This window comes from Schistocerca gregaria, chromosome X, assembly GCF_023897955.1.
Source record: "Schistocerca gregaria isolate iqSchGreg1 chromosome X, iqSchGreg1.2, whole genome shotgun sequence".
Classification (NCBI taxonomy): domain Eukaryota; kingdom Metazoa; phylum Arthropoda; class Insecta; order Orthoptera; family Acrididae; genus Schistocerca; species Schistocerca gregaria.
In genome coordinates, this window is record NC_064931.1 from 192,537,824 (window position 1) to 192,552,266 (window position 14,443).

The window sequence follows — 14,443 nt, forward strand, 5'->3', positions numbered from 1 at the left end:
TACTGTAAGTACAGTCGTCTCTCTCTCTCTCTCTCTCTCTCTCTCTCTCTCTCTCTCTCTCTCTCTCTCTCTCTCTCACACACACACACACACACACACACACACACACACACAAACACACTTAAATTATTTGCGCTGCCGACTGCCGAATCGTAGCGGCTTCCACATTGCATTAAACATTCTGTCTTCCAGGGGCTGAGCTCCGTGGCTGTCCCCCACACTCTTCAAGGTCATCCAAAATTCCTTGTTACCCACTCCAATCTCAGATATTATGTAGAATGGTCTGCTTATTTCGACGAAGTCCTTCTTTGTACCGTTCTGTTCGCAATAACGTTCTTCTAGGACGGTGCCAGAAACAGCACGCACCCTGCTTCCTCAGACAGCTCATTAACGTCAGGCTCCGTTTCCTGGCATAAGCTGGGGTTACAATTTGTATTGTGGCTTTTAGAGTCCGGTGCACAGGGTGGCACATCAAAGCGTGGGCTGTCTGATCACTGAGGGAGGATCGTCGCTGACGTTCCTGCAGGCTTTCTGTGAATTCAGCCGAGGACCGTTTCCCTCTCCAACTTTTATGACCTATGGCGTCCGTCGCCCGCTTACAGCTCAGTGCCAAATGCTTCCATCGAGGCTACTTATGTAGGTGAACACGCAAGTCACTGTGGGAAATTTTAATGTATGTTAGTTATGTACTGGGAATCACTGGCACTGATGTATGTTTCATTTATCAGTGGTAATTAATTATTAGGATATGATTTATCTTTTTATATCGAATTTTATATCAGTGACAGGACATTATGAGAAAAACAGTTGCATAAAACTAAGCATTCTGGTCTCTTTCAAATTATGCAGATAAATTTACGTTCATAACCTGTCGTAGTGTAAATGGATCAAATAAATTTATCCTGATGGGGCATGGGTTTATGATTATATGCTCTTTTGAGAAACTGTTTCTTTTGTGTAGGATTTTGCCATTCACTGATGGTTTAGACGCACTCATACTTTTCGTCCCTTAGATATCGATTAATTATTCATCTTCATGTCATACAATCCTGACAATTTAACTGGCTCCCACTTTTCCATAATATATATGTTCAGACGTAGCAAAATAGTAACATCTCTTGAAAATACATCATGAGACAATAATATACACAGTACAGGAGTCACAAAAAATGCAATACGTGTCTGCAGCAACATACTTTGCACAAAACAGCAGAAAATTCTAAACCTCTATATAGTATAACGTGTACATAAAATCAAGATATATATATACCAACTTACCTGACACAAAGCGGTGTGAACTCAAATAGCTTACAAAGAATAACCAATTCATTTTCACATATAGAAGTCTTGAGTCACTGTGTATGAAAGGGCATACATCTGTAAATAATGCTTCTGTTTGTGTGATAAAATATTACATAAACAATAATGCGTAACTAGAGGAGTGACTCAGTAGAACTATTAGGTAATATTTAAACAAGTTCAGACTACAAAATTTTGCAGACATCTGAATAGAGTTCATATGAAGATCTTCTTGTCAGTCGCGGTTAAGTAAAAATGTAAGATACACAAAAGTACATTATATAGCTCCTGAAAAAGAAGAAGACAAAAATGTCATAAGTTCGTGGCAAAGAACATGTTCCTCATACGAGATTGGCGAAGTCAGTGGCTTAGTATGAAAGGCATGGAATTTGTACCTGTGTTCAAGTTTCACGGAAGCAAATACAGTTTATTTATAGCACACTGACCTTAGTATAAAAAGAAGGGAAACTGTGTGCGATGCAAGATTCTTATCAACAAAAGTTTCTCGCTATTGTCTTTGTTGCGCACACATACGTGAATTTATAAGTTCTGGTGTTCACAGAACTGATGACGATAATCTGTCTTATAAAAGTTCAAGTCTCTGATGTGATCACAACTGTTCACATTAGTTTTTAAGTACAAGTTTACGAACAAGGTCTAAAAAAAAGTCGGTTCCTTCCTCAATAACATCAAAATATTTCAAAAGTGAGTGGTTAGTGTTCTTTCACTCGCTTAGCATTGTGAATTTTGACAAGTGTTCACATGATAGGTGGCCAGCGACGCCCTCTAACTTCACGAAAATGTCTCACTCTTCATTTGGTGTGAAGATACAGTATATTTATCGCATGGGTAACACGTAATGGTTCGTTGACAAAATAAGTGTAGTCCCAAATGACATCACTATCTGAGTATGTAAACAGGGGTGCTGGAGCACGCTTGTTTTGTAGTAGTGAAACCTCAGGATTCTCAGCTGTGAGCTTCCCATAATTTCCTCGGGGCAGGAGCACACATGTCGGGCTCATTCAGTGACCACACGTAAACGCTGAGTATATTGTCGTAGAAACTTATCTAGGCTGGCAGGCAATGACTGAGGCCATAGAACATCATATACTTCTTGCACTCTCTCCTCTAGTAAGTTCTCTGCATCTGCCTCATGCCTCCTTCCAGCGTATGACAGGAGTGACGTCAAACAATTACTACAATCCTCATAAAATACAAACCCATTCTGCTCTTACAATTTCTTTCATAATAACCTTTACAGTTTCTTTCTCATATAATAGTTACACTTCACAAAAACGTTTCAATTGCTTTCTCTTTTACCAATAACGCCAATGAATCTGCTCAATTATTTACTTAGTCTCAACTGTAATATATTTCTGTTAATAATTAATGGTTCCTATTCCTTCGAATGTTTATCTCTACACATTTAATTTACAATTCTTCGATTCTTGTTAATTATTATTTCTTTACAAGATTCATATATACATTTAATTTACTTCATGACAGTTAATTCTCCTACACAAAGTTTCCAATGACAGTTTTATCAATTTACATCTCCAAATTCTTTTGTTTTGGCGTTTAGGTGAGGTTTGTGTTAGTAGTTAATCCATTCATGCGGTTATTTATTATTTACATACACTAACAGTTAACCTAAATAGTCTAATGATATCCAGTATACGTCCTGCAAGTACTTGTGCATTTCAGTATTCTACCTGTCATCCAAGTCTACCGTGGCTACTCTACATACTTTACCAACTCACCATGTCACTGCTTTTCCATTTGCTCGGCTGCCACGTTTTTCTGTGTTTCTCGCTGTTGTGGTGTGAGATTTTAGGGGACCATTTTTGCACAAATCTTTCTCATACCAAGATCATCAGTTATTATTAGACAAACCGTTTCTTAATTGATTGCAGTTTTTCTGCAATCATTTTCACGGATAACCTTCGATCAGATCATACGAGTTCACACACCCTGGCCAAGTTGACATCCGTCCGTGAGGTTGATGGTCGTCCACTGTGGTGTTCATCTTCAACATTCGTTTTGCCTTCATTTAACATTTTATGCCAACGATGAACTTGAGCTCTTGAAATAAGCCCTCTGAAGCTTACCGTAAGTTGTCATCGCGTTTTCACACAATTTTACTCAAAAAGGAATGGCATACTATTCCGCAATATTATGCAGTTTCATTTCCATGACAAGACACACAAACACATGTTAACTTATTACAGCACAACTCAAGACTGAGCAGTTGCATCGATGTGCCACTTGGACTAGAAGCAGCTTACAGACGAAGGTCAAAGATATTGTGCCTACGCAAGCCTGCAGGGTTGCCACATCTTGCAAAGAAAATCAGTCTCATTACTTTATTGTCGCACCTAGTATACCACATAAATTAATTAGTGGTGGTACTGATTCCCCATGGTACACAATCAGGTCAGATCGCTACTGCAGAAGCAAAGAAAAAACGTGTCCATTTCAACAGAAAGCAAAATCTCCAAGACTGGCAAAGTTTCGCAGAAGTTCGAGATACAGGGCGTGCTTTAACGCGACATGCATTCAATGATTTCCACAACAAAACTCTGTCTCGGAATCTGGCAGGAAACCCAAAGAGATTCTGGTCATACATAAAGCACACCAGTGGCAGTATGCAATCAACACCTTCACTGCGCGATAATAACGGTGAAGTCACTGATGACAGTGCTACTAAATCAAATTTATTAAAAATGGTATTCCGAAACTCCTTCACCAAAGAAGACGAAGTAAATATTTCTGAATGTCAATCTAGAACAACTGTCAAGATGAGAAACACAGAAGTAGGTATCATCGGTGTAGCAAAGCAGCTTAAATCACTTAATAAAGTCAAGACCTCCGGTCCACATTGTATGCCAGTCAGGCGCCTTTCAGATTATGCTGAGACAATAAGTCCATATTTAGCAATTATACGCAACCGCTCGGTCACACAAAGTTACGTACCTAAAGACTGGAAAATTGCTCAAGTCGCACCAACACCCGAAAAGGGGAACAGGAGTAATCCGCTGAATCACAGGACTATATCAATAACGTCGCTTTGGAGTAGAGTTTTGGGACATATACTGTGTTCGAACATTATGAATTACCTCGAAGAAAACGATATATTGACACATAGTGAGCACGGATTCAGAAAATATCGTTCTTTTGAAACACAACTAGCTCTTTATACTTATGAAGTAATGAGTGCTATCGACAGGGCATGTCACATTGCTTCCATATTTTTAGATTTCCATAAGGCTTTCGACACCGTCCCTCACAAGTACCTTCTAATCAAACTGCGTGCCTATGGAATATAGCCTCAGTTGTGCAACTGGATTCGTGATATCCTGCCAGAAAGGTCACAGTTCGTAGTAATAGACGGAAGGTCACCGAGTAAAACAGAAGTAATATCCGGCGTTCCCCAAGTGTTATAGGCCGTCTATCGTTCCTGATCTATATTAACGACGCTATAGATTATTAGCAGATGTTATTGTCATTTACCGTCTTGTGAAGTCATCAGATGACCAAAACGAATTGAAAAATGATTTGGATAGGATATTTGTATGGTGTGAAAATTGGCAATTGACCCTGAATAAAGAAAAGTGTGAAGTTCTCAACATGAGTACTAAAAGAAATCCTCTAAATTTCGATTACGCTGTAAGTCACACAAACCTGAAGGCTGTAAATTCAACTAAATACTTAGGGATTACGATTACAAATAACCTAAGTTGGAAAGATCAAATAGATAATGTTGTAGGTAGAGCAAACCAAAGACTGCGATTCACTGGCAGAACACTTAGAAGGTGCTACAGGTCTACTAAGGAGACTGCTTACACAACACTTGTCCGTCCTATTCTGGAGCATTGCTGTGCGGTGTGGGATCCGCATCAGGTGAGGCTGATGGATGACATCGAAAAAGTACAAAGAAGGGCCACTCGTTTTGTATTACCGCGAAGTAGTGGTGATGGTGCTACAGACATGATACGTGAATTGGAGTGGCAATCATGAAAACAAAGGAATTTTTCGTTGCGAAGGGATCCTCTCATGAAATTTCAATCACCAGTTTTCTCCTCCGAATGGAAAAAACATTCTGTTGGTACGAACCTACATGGGGAGAAATGATCATCGCGATAAAATAAGAGAAATCAGGGTTGCCATAGAAAAATTTAAGTGCTCTTTTTTCCCGCGTGCCGTTCGAGAATGGAACGGTAGAGAGACAGCATGAAGGTGGTTCACTGAAGGCCCGGATAGGCATTTTATAGTAAATAGCAGAGTAATCACGTAGATGTAGATGGTGCTGAGAAACTGTTTCCTACTCTCTTTCTTTGTCAGTGGTCAGTGAGGGTGCATATCTGTAAGCAAATCCATGTTTCGCACTCCCTTTTCTGAATCATTTATGTTACTCAGTAGTGTCGGTTTTGACACTGCTTTAAAGAATTATGTCTTGCAGTGCCTGAACTCGGTGGCAGTGTCCCATGTTCCACTCTTAGATGTTACCTCTAGCAGTCTGAGGATTTTCACCAAGTCTAGCTTTCTACCATTCTATTCACAATAACATTCTTTAGCGACGCTGCCAAAAACAGCATACACGTTCTTTCCACAGACAGCTTGATGGAAACAGACTCCGTTGTCCAGGAATAACGTGGAGAACCAATCTTTATTATGACTTTTAGCGTCCGGCGTCCAGAGCGGCTCCTCAAAGCACTGCCAGTCTGACCACCTCGAGAGACCCTTGACCTTGAGGTTATGAGCTTTATTTGCATTTGGCAGTGGGCTCTTTCCCTCTCTGGCTTTTATGACCTACGGCATCCACTCACTCACTCACCGCTCAGCGCCAAACGGTGGAGGCTACTTACTAGGTGAACATGCAACTCAATGCAGAAAATTTTAATCTACCTTTGTTAAGTACTGGCAATCGCTCGTCCTGATACACATTTCTTTTATCTGTAGGGATTAATTATTCTGATTCTATTTGCCTTTTTATTCCACGTTTTATATCAGTTAAAGGACAGTTTTTGGAAAAAAGATCACATAACAGTAGATCACCATCTGTTTGATAAGTGTCTTCCCTAATTTCATTAACATCAATAACTGGTTCGCCAAATGTGGACATAACATTATTGCTGGTCCGGCTTGGTATTATTGTGAGCACATCACTAAGAATCCCGTGGTTGAACCCTCATTGCTATCCTGCCTTGACTCCTGATCAGTAACAGCTTCTGACTGTATGTCATTTAGCGAACGCATCTTGAAAGCCCTAAATTTAACAATGCAACGCTGAAAGTGATGACAGAGTGGATCAGAAGCCACAAACACACTAGGTGCAAGCTAGAAGAAAAAAATATGTTAGTAATTATGCCAGCAACTTCTACATTTAATTAAAATAAATTCTGTTCGCTTTTCAGAAGAACACAGGATTCTACATATAAATCCTGGCAAGGAAAAGCCACTTTAATCCAGCTCACCAACCAACATCAAAACCACAGTTTGATCAAAAAGTCCTCTTCACCTGTACGTAAGTGAAACAGACAGCTCCCATGAATCCAGTTATCTATTACAATCTCTTATGCAACAGAATTGCTAATTTTTTCTAACTTTTGGTGTTGACCAACTAGGATCAAGTATCAATTTCACTTCCTCTTCTTTCTTTCTAGTTTTTGGTTTTTCCAATATTCCTTCATCTTCTCCTCATGGTATCTTTTCCTTTATTTTGTCCACATTTCATTCCAGATCTTTCCTTATATCTGTAATCCACACTGTTGTCGATTTCTTCTTCCAGAAATACAGGAATATTGGTTTAGTGAGCTTCTTCTCATTCACTCAGTAGAGGTACCCAAAAATGTTGATTCTTCTTTTAGCCACTACTTCTGATATTTCCTTTTTGGTTTTGTAGATCACCTCATTACTTCTCATTTCCAGCCATCTGTAGTTTTTATTGCACCCATTATTTTTGCCAAATACCCTTTTTTTTTAGGCACAGCTATTCTGTCCCACTTACAGTTCACTGTTAGGCATTCACATCCGTATACCCAATCTGATAGTACCACAGTGGTGTAGTGTTTTAATTTTGTTTCTCTAGATATGGATTTCTTGCTGTAAATATTTTTTGACAAACTATATGCTCTCTCCATTTTATTTACTCTTACATCTACAGCAAATGTTCCTTGACCATTCTGTTGTATAGTTTCTCGAGGACATTTGAATTTACTTCCTTGTTCTGTTTTACCTTTTTGTGTTCCCATGAATTTTGGTGCATTTTTTATGTGTGACATGATTTTTGTTTCTTCACTGTTGGAACCTGACAGTTTGAGAACTTGTCAAAAACACTTATCTAGTATTTCACAATTTTCATTCATTGAAAAATTGACAGGCACTGATTGAAGGAGTTTCACCCACACAATTCAACACCAACTCCTGAAATTTGAGAAAAATCTTTTGTCGAGACACCTGGTTATCTGTAAGTGGTCACAGTGCTCCAATTTCTCCTAAGTCTTTATCCGTGGCGATTGATACCTTCCAATTATGATGACGCCTATTTTCTCTGTACTTTATTTCAGCTTTCGGATCACTAAATCCTGCTACATGATTTCCTGCCAGTTTCTGAAGTTTGTGAAGTTAGTAGTGCTCCATCTTTGACAACCAAAGTGTATGGTTCAAATGGCTCTGAGTACCACGGGACTTAACTTCTGAGGTCATCAGTCCCCTACTTAAACCTAACTAACCTAAGGACATCACACACATCCATGCCCGTGGCAGGATTCGAACCTGCAACCGTAGCGGTCGCGCAGTTCCAGACTGTAGCGCCTAGAACCGCTCGGCCACTCCGGCCGGCACCTGTGTGTAAACGGTGGTAAACTCCACACGTCATGACTCTGTATTGTTTTTGAAGGTAGTGTAGTGCAACTGTTGGGAGGGGGGAGGGGGGGGAAGGGTTCAGTTAATCTTTCAGAAAGATACACAGCTTGCAAACACGTGCCTCACACATTCACACATGTCGGTAGTTGAGTCCTCGTACTGCATGAAATATCCAATTCCGCCTGTTCGTTCCTTACCTCAAAATAGGACCATTTAGCCCTGTAGCGACTGCATAATTTTGAGCGTGAAGTTTTTTATTTTCATTATTTTTTTAATGGAACCTGCAGCGCATATTATTCACAGTAGGAGATTATGCAGAAAACTGGTAGAGTATGTTTAAGGAAATAACTAGCCGTCCAACGTATTGTAATATACGTGCAACAGCAAATTGTCGAACAACTTTAAAACCAACAGCTACAGGCAGCAATAATAGTTTAGTCAAAGATTGTATATGTCCATCTTCAACGTCAGGACATGTATTAATGAAGGCAACAAAGCTAAAACAAGATGATGTACTAAAACAAAATATCAAGCAGCATACTGTCTACCAATTCTGTGCGTAACATCCAGTTTTTTTTTAATTCTACAAACTTCAGTTTCTTATCGGCAGTTTACCATCCACAGAACAACGAAAATGAGGTATGGTTACACCAACAACTTCTCTGAAAACATTTCGGTAGATACAATTAACAGTTTTAGCAATATAAAATAGTTACCGTTCTGAAATGTACATGTAGAATAAATCATTAGATGACTGTGTGACTGAATGAATGTGTACCCGAGAGCATGAATGTACTGGCTTACGACTGAAGGTCTGACGGGCTACGGAACGATCAGTTACATGAGCCAGACCATGTTACCATTTCAGTCTTCTATGTCTAACGACAGTAGACTGTTTCAATATGCTAATTCATTTAGCGTGGAACAAGAAATTCCTCAAACTCTTGCCAGTTTGTTAAATGAAATTATGGTTTCAAATTAACTGAATGCATCTCTCAAGACTGCGTTTTGATTCGCAATTACTTTTAATTTTCCGTAAATATATGACTTACTTTAAAGCCACACTACAAATCACTCGGTTTTGCTAATTAACTTTATAAGCAGAGTTACTAAATTATTCAAAATCTTTCCGATTCTGTACTACGTTTTGCAGCATGTATGTACCTAGTTTATGCCTAACAATTTGTTTGTATTTAATTCATAATAACTCTATTTTCATCTACATGTCTGATGATTGCTTACTGGCTACACACATAAATAGCAACTAAAATCATCGCCTATTCGCCGAATAAAATTAGTTACATACCATTGATAAAATTTTTTTCACTCTAAAGAATCATTGCGGCTCAGACGGTTATCTGGTAATTTACTTTCTCATCAACACTACTACAAGTTTACTGTATTGAAATGCAGCACATTGCCTCTGGGTTATATTTGTGTAGCGAACTCAAAACACTCAATACTTGGAACAAATGATTTAATGTTTTTCTAATTATGTCTTATCTCAATCGAAAATAGTAACAGATTTTATGATCATATCAATCGTTGGATGTTTGAAACCGCATTCCATTCAATCAAATTGCGTCTGCTCCTTGAAGCATCATGTGCCACAATCCGCCAATTGACTGAGGATGAAATATAAAGCTAGGTTAGACACGATTTTTCTGCTGCAGGCTATTCATCGTTTCGTATACAACATCGCACAAGGATCTTACAAAGTTAGGCTCCGCAGTAACATCATGCTCTGCTTATCTCAAGTCTGTGCTATGTTATCACCAACTTCACGATAGCACCGTTCTACTTACGGGCTTGTTGCGCCGAAAGCTGGTGAAACTTTGAAGCGCCTGCGGTCAATAGACGAGTCGTGAATTCTGGAGTTAACTGTAGAATAGCAGTTCGTCGTAGACCTCCACTGGGGGTTGCCCAGACGAAGTAACACCCACTCCCGTTCCAACTACTGGGAACGATCTTCTGTGTAGAGACCGGCCCACAAGGGGCAGTCGCCAAACTACCAAGGCCTGTGCCCGCAGACAACGTTTCGAGTCCAACGGACTATACAGTGTGTGCCACATGTAACTTATTCTTCTTATCAAGTGCAAATTTATCTAAGAGATAATGCTCATCTACTTTACATTCATGTGATTCAAAATAATTGATAATAATTAAAAGAAGAAAATGAAGGAATAAAACGTAGGATTTAACGGTCGTTCTAGGAAGACATCATCAGAGACAGAAAATAGCCTTGACAGGACACGTAAGAGTACGGTAAAAGGCCGTATCCTCTCTGAATGAACTACTTTGGTATAAAGAAGTAAATAATAAAAATAAAAGAGATGTTGTAAAACATTTATTTCTGCTCTCTAGAAAATTCAGACACATGAAATGCAATAACTTCGTAATGTGAACAAAACTAAACGGGATACTTTCAAGACCAAAATGAGCTTTCGTAACTACTGCAATAAGCACGACTGCTTAGCATAGGGAACACATGATGCAGTAAGAGAGTACATAAGGTTTCGGTAAAGTTCCATCACAGACTTCGATGATTCGCTGTGGGGCTCGATTAGGTATGGTTTTGAATGAGAATTCATGTCTGGGAATGTGTTGCTTTCGAATTACAGGTGCAGACACGTAAAATGATATGCTAGTTATATACGTCTGATGGTTCAAAAAACAACTGCTATTTGTCACACAAACATTGCATGTTTAACCACATAGGTAACGTGGCAACAATGTTCATTTCTATGATAATAGCAACACGCTCTATTTACGTGTCACATTGTACACCATGTGTTCTTTCGTTTTGGTTGTAATACACAACAATGGCAGGATTTTCAGATTAAAAAAATGAAATATTTTTATCTACACACGTTTAACGTTTCTCCGAGATCAACTCACGTGGAAGTCGGTAGTAGTGCACAGATTCCACGCTATACATCAGCACCATCGGCGTGCCCGTCATGCATACTGCTTTGCTCACGCTCTTTCGTCTTAGTCATCTCATTCTGTACTCTTAATCAATGTAAGTTCTTGAACACCGATAAGATATAACTTCAAATAATTCAAATGGCTCTGAGCACTATGGGACATAATATCTGAGGTCATTAGTCCCCTAGAACTTAGAACCACTTAAAGCAAACTAACCTAAGGATATCACACACATCCATGCCCGAGGCAGGATTCGAACCTGCGACCGTAGCAGTCGCGCGATTCCGAACAGAAGCGCCTAGAACCGCTCGGCCACCGCGGCTGGCAGACATAACTTCAATCAGTTTGTAGGTGGCGGCATTCCGACATTGTAAGTTGATTTATTTCACAAGGTAGTATCGGGAATTTCCTCCATCTTAACCTTTATAAAACAGAAAAATTATTTTATTAAAATAAACATTAGATTTACATTTTTTCCTCTATTTCATGTTAATTCGATAAAGGTGGCTGAAATGAAATATTTCATTTCCCTTAATACGATATGTTCCTGTTTCGTTACAGACCGAGAAGACTGTGGGGTTCACAGAGTGACAACTTATTGTTGTTCCATCCTATGTACAGTATGTGATCAGAAGTATCCGGTCACATGATTTAACGTGTCTTACAAGATCGTGGCGTCGTCCATCGGTAATGCTGGAATTCAGTATGATGTCGGCCCACCCTGCCTTGATGACAGCTTCTACTCACGCATGCATATGTTCAGTCAGGTGCTGGAAGGATTTTTGGGGAGTGACAACCATTCTTCACGGAGTGCTGCACTGAGGAGAGGTATCGATGTCGGTCGGTGAGGCCTGGCACCAAGTCGGGGTTCCAAAACAGCCCAAAAGTGTTCTTTAGGATTCAGGCCAGGACTCTATACAGGCCAGTCCATTACAGGGATGTTATTGTCGTGTAACCACTGCGCCACTGGCCATGTATTATGAACAGGTGCTCGATAGTGTTGAAAGATGCAATCGCCATCCCCAAATTGCTCTTCAACAGTTGGAAGCAAGAAGATGCTTAAAACATCAGTGTAGGCCTGTGCTGCGATAGTGCTACGCAAAACAACAAGGGGTGCAAACCCCCTCCATGGAAAACACGAACAAACCATAACAACAGCGCCCCAAATTTTATTGTTGGCAGTACACTAGCTGGCAGATTTCGATCACCGGGCATTCGCCATACCCACACCATACCATCGGATCGCCACATTGCATACCGTGATTCGCCACTCCACGCAAGGTTTTTCCACTGTTCAATCGTCCAATGTTTACGCTCCTTATACCAAGCGAGGCATCGTTTGACATTTATCGGCGTGATGTGTGGCTTATGAGCAGCCGCTCGGCCATCACATCCAAGTTTCGCACTTCCTGCCTAACTGTCAAAGTACTTGCAGTGGATCCTGATGCAGTTTGGAATTCCAATATTACACATTACGACCTCCTTCAACTGTAGGCGGTCTCTGTCAGTCAACAGACTAGGTCAGCCTGTACGCTTTTGTGCTGTACGTGTCCCTTAACGTTTCCACTTCACTGTCATATCGGAAACAGTGGACCTACGGATGTTTAGGGGTGTGGAAATCTCGCGCACAGACGTGTGGCCGGCCGTTGTGACCGAGCGGTTCTAGGCGTTTCAGTCCGGAACCGCGCTGCTGCTACGGTCGCAGGTTCGAAACCTGCCTCGAGCATGGATGTGTGTGATGTCCTTACGTTAGTTAGGTTTAAGTAGCTCTAAGTCTAGGGGACTGATGATCTCAGATGTTAAGTCCCATAGTGCTTAGAGCCATTTGAACAGACGTGTGACTCAAGTGAGACCCAATCACCTGAATACTTCCGAAGTCCGTGAGTACCCCGGAGTGCCCCATTCTGCTCTTTTACGATGTCTAATGATTACTGAGGTCTCTGATATGGAGTACCTAGCAGTAGGTGGCAGCACAATGTGGCAATATGAAGAACGTATGTTTTGGGGTGGTGTCCGGATACTTTTGATCGCATAGTGTATTTTGTAGGTATCTTGGGAGTAAAAAATTTTAAAAATGAAATCTAAAGTATTTTACGAAGCAGAATTTGGATAAATTTTAAAAGTTTACAGTGTGTTCAATATTTTTGTCCGTGTTCCATATGTTATCATGGATTGTAAAAGCTCTACTGCCGGGAAAGAACATCAGAAAGTCGTAACAATTTATTTGTACTGGTCCTGTATGAGGCTTTCCGAACAAAGGCTCCATTTTAGTAGTGTGTTGCGTGATTTATAATTGGTATAGTGTTTTAACCTTCGAAAGGTACAATTTTTCTTTCTACCGACACTTTCTGCTACATACGAATTGTTCGAACTTTGGTAGGAGGTGCTACAATGTAGGACTGTCTTCGAATAACCTGTCATAAGAAGTAAAACCTAACTTTCTCCCGACGTGTAAAACTATCAAATAATGTACTGGAATGCAGCCGGGTTACGTCGTCGACAACTGTCGATATTTCGCGCGCGTAGACACACACACACACACACACACACACACACACACATACACACACAGTAAGCACTAGTGTGATCACAGACAAAGATGACCAACATCAGAATTTATTGATAGCGAAATTAATAATCGACGCGCGAGGTAGAACAAACTCTGTTGCTGTGTTGTTTGATAAGCGAGAGAGCAGGATTCTATGCAGAATTCAAACAAAATCCACCACCTTTATTTATATGGTTATTTGCTGATTTCATTTCAGGAGGTTCCTTAATAACACTGTCCCAGTATCTGGAAGTGCATGTGAGAACCTCCGTGTTGTTATATTACGTACGATGACCGCTGCCATGGCGGTGCAATGGCTGATTTTCTCAGCTGTTGTGCCACTAATGCTCAGTACACCGGTCTTGTACAGTACTTATAGTCTGACCAATAGATGACATTCTACAACTGCAAAGAATACGGTAGACCCGCCTTACACAAAACCAGACTATCCTTTACGGAACCTAGAAGGATGCTGATTTCAGATGGTGGTCGCAAAACACATTTCAGGCCATATTTCCGAAAAATGCGACCAATCCTACTTGAAATGCTGCCTGTTTAAAGGAAAAAGGCTGTAAACTTTGGTGGCACCAATAATGATAATGCCGAGGTGGCACTGAAGTCTAGGGCCTTTTGCTCTACGCTGGGAGCGTTTCGAACAGGATTGAAACTATTTTACGGAAATATGACGTGAAGTGTGTTCCTCGACCACCACCTAAGTTTAGGGTCCTTTTGGGTTACGTATAGTATGATCTTGGTTTCCGTAAGGTGCGGGTCTACCGTTTTCCTTGGAACTGTGGCTTGTCG